This window comes from Ammospiza nelsoni, chromosome 15, assembly GCF_027579445.1.
Source record: "Ammospiza nelsoni isolate bAmmNel1 chromosome 15, bAmmNel1.pri, whole genome shotgun sequence".
Lineage (NCBI taxonomy): Eukaryota > Metazoa > Chordata > Aves > Passeriformes > Passerellidae > Ammospiza > Ammospiza nelsoni.
In genome coordinates this window covers 276,593-282,592 of record NC_080647.1, presented here as the reverse complement: position 1 = coordinate 282,592, position 6,000 = coordinate 276,593, and positions in this window count along the sequence as shown.

Below are 6,000 nucleotides of genomic sequence, written 5' to 3'. Positions count from 1 at the left end.
CAGCAAACCAAAATCTCAGCTACCAAACTGTTTTTTTTTTTTTTTTAATGCTGAAGCCATAAATTCCTCCCTCCTGTGAGTTTACGGCAGGGAAGACTTTGCTAGTGTAAGAAGGTGTAAAAGAACTTGCACCACCCCAGACCTCCTCAACTAGATGAAAGCTGTCACTTGTCACTTTGTCATTTCAAGATGGGTGAAATGAATGGTCCACAGACCATTGTGACAGCTAATGGGCACCACAGCCCATGCCAAGGCATAGTCAGAAGCAGGCTGGGTTCTGGATGCCCCGGCGGTCCCATGCAGAGCACACCACCCAGCTGTCAGCCCTGAGGATCCCCAGTCCAGTGCAGTCCTGGAAAAGATGTTCTGAGTGTTGGTAAAGACACCTGTATTACCCTACTAGGAACATCTCTTCAGATTCTGATGGAACACTTCTTTCCAGGACAGCAGGGGTTGTGCCCTACTCCAAGCACTGGCAAATATTACAAATATTAAAATGCTTTTAAAATGCAAAGTACAGCATCCAGCCCTCAGGCTGAAGTTTTTGAAATAGTCACTATGCTATGGGCCAGTATGTACTGCATTTAGATATATATGTATCATTTAAAAATCAAGACTAAGCAATGATTTTTTGATTTTCTAGCTATAAAAACATCTTTCAAAGAGCAGCTTTGTCACTACAGCATCTTTCCACTATGGCATAGAAAGAGGCAGCCGGCAGACACGGCACTGAGTACTCGAGAAAGTGCCTTTGCACACATAGCGTGTGGAGAACCTGGAAAAGCCTGCCTCAGTCAGACAAATCAGGCTTATAAACTCACCCCGTTTGGGAAGGAGGGAGTGCAGAGAGGGGGCTAATGGCTGCTTTATTGCATTAGGCAATATCTTCATTAAGGCAGAAGAGAGTAACTGAGGGGAATGTGCATGTAGCGTGACTTCTTTGCTAGAACCCCACAAACCACCAACTGGCAGCTCCTTGGCTCCTCGCCACCCAAATCCAAGAGACCATCTGGCAACTGGTTCAGTTATCCCTCCCCAGTTAACAGATGTACACTAGATGGTGTGGGAATGGCATTTTGCAGAAGCAATTAGTTTAATCCTCAGATAAACAGTTTAAATTCCAAGTGGTTTGAGGAAAAGAAAAAAAAAGGGAAAAGAAAATCCAAAAAACAAACCAAGTTGTTTCCACTTTCAGTGAGAATAACTACTGAACAGCTAATTCAGCTGGTTTCACCACCAGTGTGTGCTCATGGGGCTTGTTCCTCTTTCCAGCTTCATCTGTTGGACAACACAAATCCACCAGATTGATTTGGAGGCTGCGACTGCATGGCCCCGCTCCCGTGGCTGTGCAAGAGCTGCTCCCACTCTCCCACAGCCAAAACCCAGCTGGGTAGAGGCTGCTCTCTCAAACACTGCTCCTTCCTGACTTCAGCTCTTTGTCTGGCCTTGGACAAACCATTTAACCTGGTTAAATCAATTTGCCTGGCTCACACACCTCTCTGTCTCCAGAAAATGAGGTAAATTATGTGCTCCTGCTACAGGGAGTACTAAGGTGGAATCAATTAGGGTTTGTGAAGCACTTGGAGAGTCTTGAATTGGGGAAATTATTGAAATAGAGAACATCCTTATTAATTACACTAACTGATTAATTTATTATTAAATTAGAACAACTTTGTTCTCTTGAGAGGAGAAAAATATTTTTTCCAGCCATTTCTTTTGCTCACATACTTGGAAAAGTGACTTCCAACTAAAGAAGATTGAATGAAGAGCTTAAACCAAATATAATAAATTGCCAGTAATTTCTGGTATCCCCTATGCCATTATTGAACAATTTGCATTTGAATCAGGGCTTTTTCTATCACAATCCAGCTTCACCTGATCCTGCTCTATAATCACCATCCCCATTTATGAAATCCCAGCATGTTGCCGTAGAAATTATGTCACAAATTCATCATTATGACTTCCCCAGCAGGAGCAATTGGAGCTGGAGATTGGCTGTAAAAGTTGCCTCCTTACCAGTCATGCTTTAAAGATATTTTAATGTTTTTTTTTAAGGTAGAGAAGTGAGATTAGCTACCATAGGGAATTAGACAAGCATGCCATGAATATCCCAGGAATACAAGATTACATCCATGAGTCACAGGAAGCATAAAATATGATCAAGAGACTTTATGGAGGATGATCTTTGAAATTACCTCCTAATCGCTGAGCAGTTTGCATAAAATTGACTATTAGTTTAAAAAAAAAGTAATTCAAAATTCAAAAGTGAACCCAACTGATAAGAGTGAAGTTACAGCTATTCCCATCAGTAGGGTTTATCTGTCAAGCCACTCCAGGCCCACAGCTTATAGGTTTGTACACTCCTTTGATAACATGATAATTGGTCAGGTACTGTGGCAAGAAACATTCAGAGAGTAAACTTTTGAGGTAAATTATTTAAATATAAATATTTTAGACTTTTCTTGCGAGGCTACGTTCCTCCTGCTACTGCTTGTCAAAGGCTGGCAGGTACTGCAATTCCTAATGAGAGCTACTGAAGAACCTTGACACAGGAAAGCCTCAAAACAAAGACTATTTCTGCTATAAGCAATGCACTTTGCCACCAATTGTCTTATTATACCTCCTAATCATTAAAAACAAACAACATCAGAATAAAAGCCTCTTTTTATCAGTGTTAAAACAGAAAATAATTCAGTGAAAAAATAGCACCTTATGTAGAGTGTAACACCCAGTCTGAGGGCCCCACACGTGAACTTGGGTCTCATCAGGGTGCATTCTCACTTTCCCTCCTTGCTCCCACGCAGCCGGAGCCTCCCGCTCCTCTCAGCCTGGGTGATTTCAGAGGCGCCCTGGCTGAGGGGATCAAAGCCACGTGTGCCAGGCCCCCACTGCATCAGCTATTAACTCAGGCTGCCACCAGGTCTCATCTGAGCCAACACAAATTATGGCAGCTGGAAAATTACCCAGCTGTAAATCACCACTGCGTGGTTGTCAACCAAGTTCTCCAGTTGGACGCACAGAATTCTCCTCTTCTCCCCACCAGCTTTGCACCTTTTCTAAATTTAAAACAAGGAAACTAGGCAGCAGATATGTCCCATATTTAGTTAGAATAAATGCTTTTGTAATGTTGTTGAGCAGTCTGGCAGGTTAATTAGTTCTCTGAGGTATCCTAGAGAACAAGATTTGCCTGGTAAGGGAGACACCATCCATTTAAACCAACTAAAGACAGTGAGGATGAGCAAGAAACACCAAGATTTTGCAGAAAAAACCCCAACCAATGGAGGAAAAGGGAAAAGAAAAAAGCGTAATACAGACAGGGGCTTATGCCTATGTTCCCAGAAGAGCAGCCCTACAAGCAGAGAGCAACCACCAACCTGCAGGTAAATAACAAGATCATTTAGCCCCCATAAGCCTGTTACACTGCAATTGAGCCCTTCTGCTTCTCAGCAGTGACAGGCAACAATTGATTAGTAGCAAACACTCTGATGGGTACTTGGTCCTTATTCCAGCAACTAGACTCTTCAGCCAGTATGTCTGTATATGTCTGTCCCAGTGCAGCACAACTCATTAAGAGAAAGAGCAGGAGGAAACTTGGGAGTCATTCAGGGCTGGAATGAGAGAAAGTAAAGAAGCAGACACACCTGGTTCCACACATCCTGTGGCAAGATTCTGAGGAGCTGGGTAACTGGATCACACTGGTGTGTGGCTTTCTACCCAGGAAGCATGTGTCTGAAGCCTGGTCATCTCTGGACAGTATGTAAGGAGTATTGTATGTAGTACACAGGAACAGTGGTTTAAGGTTATTAACAATGTGGGAAGGCACCCTGTGCTTCCTGAAGGATACCTGCATTGGGCCAGGAAAACATGGCTGGGCTTACAAACTACACACTGAAATACCTGTCACTTAAAGAGCAACCTCTTTAAGTGAAAGAAGAGAAAAGCTACCCACTGAATCCGATCCATGCCATGGACCTGTTCAGAACTTTAAAGGAATCTTCCCTAGGGTTGAGTCAGAAATCTGGGGGGGCAAAAGACACCCTCCTCCCTACATCACAGTGCTATCTTAGAGGGTCTGTAGGAGCTCTTTGTGGCCACAGCCACCCCAGTCAGCCCTTTCACAAACTCCAAACACAATACAGACATGTCTGCCCCAGCACAGCACAGGCCACAGGGTGACAGCAGAGCAGCTGAACAGAATACATGCCCTGAGAGCCTTTCTTGGGCAATCATTAGGCTGGCCACCTGTGGCAAGGACAGGCCTGTCCTTCCATCTCTGAGGGATAAACAGAGCAACCAGGAGACAGGGACCACCCTCCTGGTTTTATACCCAAGGCACAGAAAGACCCCAGCTGACGGAAAGATGGCAGGGTCTAATTCCCTGCTTTAAATGTCCCAATTCACCATAAAACACTTTGGTCTCAAGCACTGGACAAGTCATTGCCCCACGTGCAGCACCAGAGCCCTGCTGTTTTCCAGACAGCATTTATTTGCCAGTTCTTGGGGAGGTACATGGTCTGTGGAGGACAACAAGCTTGCTATGACAGCAGCATCACAGCCCAGGGGCACAGCCACCATTATGCCTAGAGACACTCCCTGCCCCAAGAGAGCCTCAGAAGCCAACCCACTTCTGCCCAGAAAACCTCTACCCCAAGTCAATGGCATTACAATTACTGCCACAAACACCTCCCTTTTCCCCCTCTGCCCTCAGAGAGGCAAAGTTCAAAAACTGTGGATTGTTTAACTCACATCTTTTCCTGCTGTTTGGGATCGAGAAGCAGCAGACACTCCAGCCAACAATCCAGAACATACTCCTTCCCTCAGCTCCCTCTTCACCACACCTGAAAGCCCTAACAATCCCATCAAGTCACCGGTTTTGCTGCCTAACTACCCTCAGCTGCACAGGCAACACCAGTTCACTCAGTTCCCTCCTTTCTCACTGATGCTGAGGCTAGTGGATCTCCCCAGCCTGTCCTGCAGGAAGCTGCCCATGTATCCTCCTGAGACACGTGCTAGATCTGCTTCAGCTTCTCCAGTCCCCATAGGACTTCTTCCCTGAGCATGAGCTCATCCTGCAGGGCTGCTGTTTTGGATAAGGCATCTGCCTTTTTGTTTTCTTCCCTCTTAACCAAAGCTTTCCTATAAGCACAAAGCCAAATGACAGCTGGCTCCTTTTCCATAGTCAAAAAAAGGTGCCAGAAAATTCTGAGGGCATATATTCAGATTCTCTACAAAACAGCACAAATCGTAGATATGGGAAGTATACAGTACAAGTATTTAGATGTAGAGGACCTCAGGAGGAAAAATGGGTGGTTGTCTCTTTGGCAGGGGGAATGCAGCAGCAGTAGCAAATGTCACACACATGCACATGAAAGTTCACTGATAACAGTTTAAGAATAATCAATTTTACTTCATGACTTTGGCTCTGGAATGACTGGCAAGCTTCAGAAACCTGCTCAACCCACTTTCTATGTTTTAGCTCAGTAGTAGTCACAGTAAAAGCACCACAAATACAATTTTACAACCCATTTTACTTTGCCTCTTCTGAAATGCATATTTATTAATCTGGTAAAATTTCCTGCTGGGAGTTTATGGCAATTGTAGCTCCAAATTCTCTCATTAATTAATTTCCCTTTGAACATGTAAAATTTAAAAGCAGCTTCATGCAACATAAGTATCCAATAAAATCCCCCCCAACTTTAAAAATAAAATTTAATAGGAAGGGCCCATACAAACAGACCAGCACCAATTCCAAGAGCATGAAATCTCTAGAGTGGTGCTTTTGAACCAGCTGATAACCAACCACAACCTGATTTCTCTGAGAGCAATGCTGTTGTTTCCCACCTCTGCAAGGGAATAGAAGGGAAACAGAGGTTTTTCTTGGTAGGATGGGAAAATACTTGTGAGGCCAAGTTGCCATCATGAGCATATCTGAACCTCATTGGGAACTATGTTTACTGTAGCCAGCTCCTCCTGGTACGCCAATGCTTGACACTTTTTAAG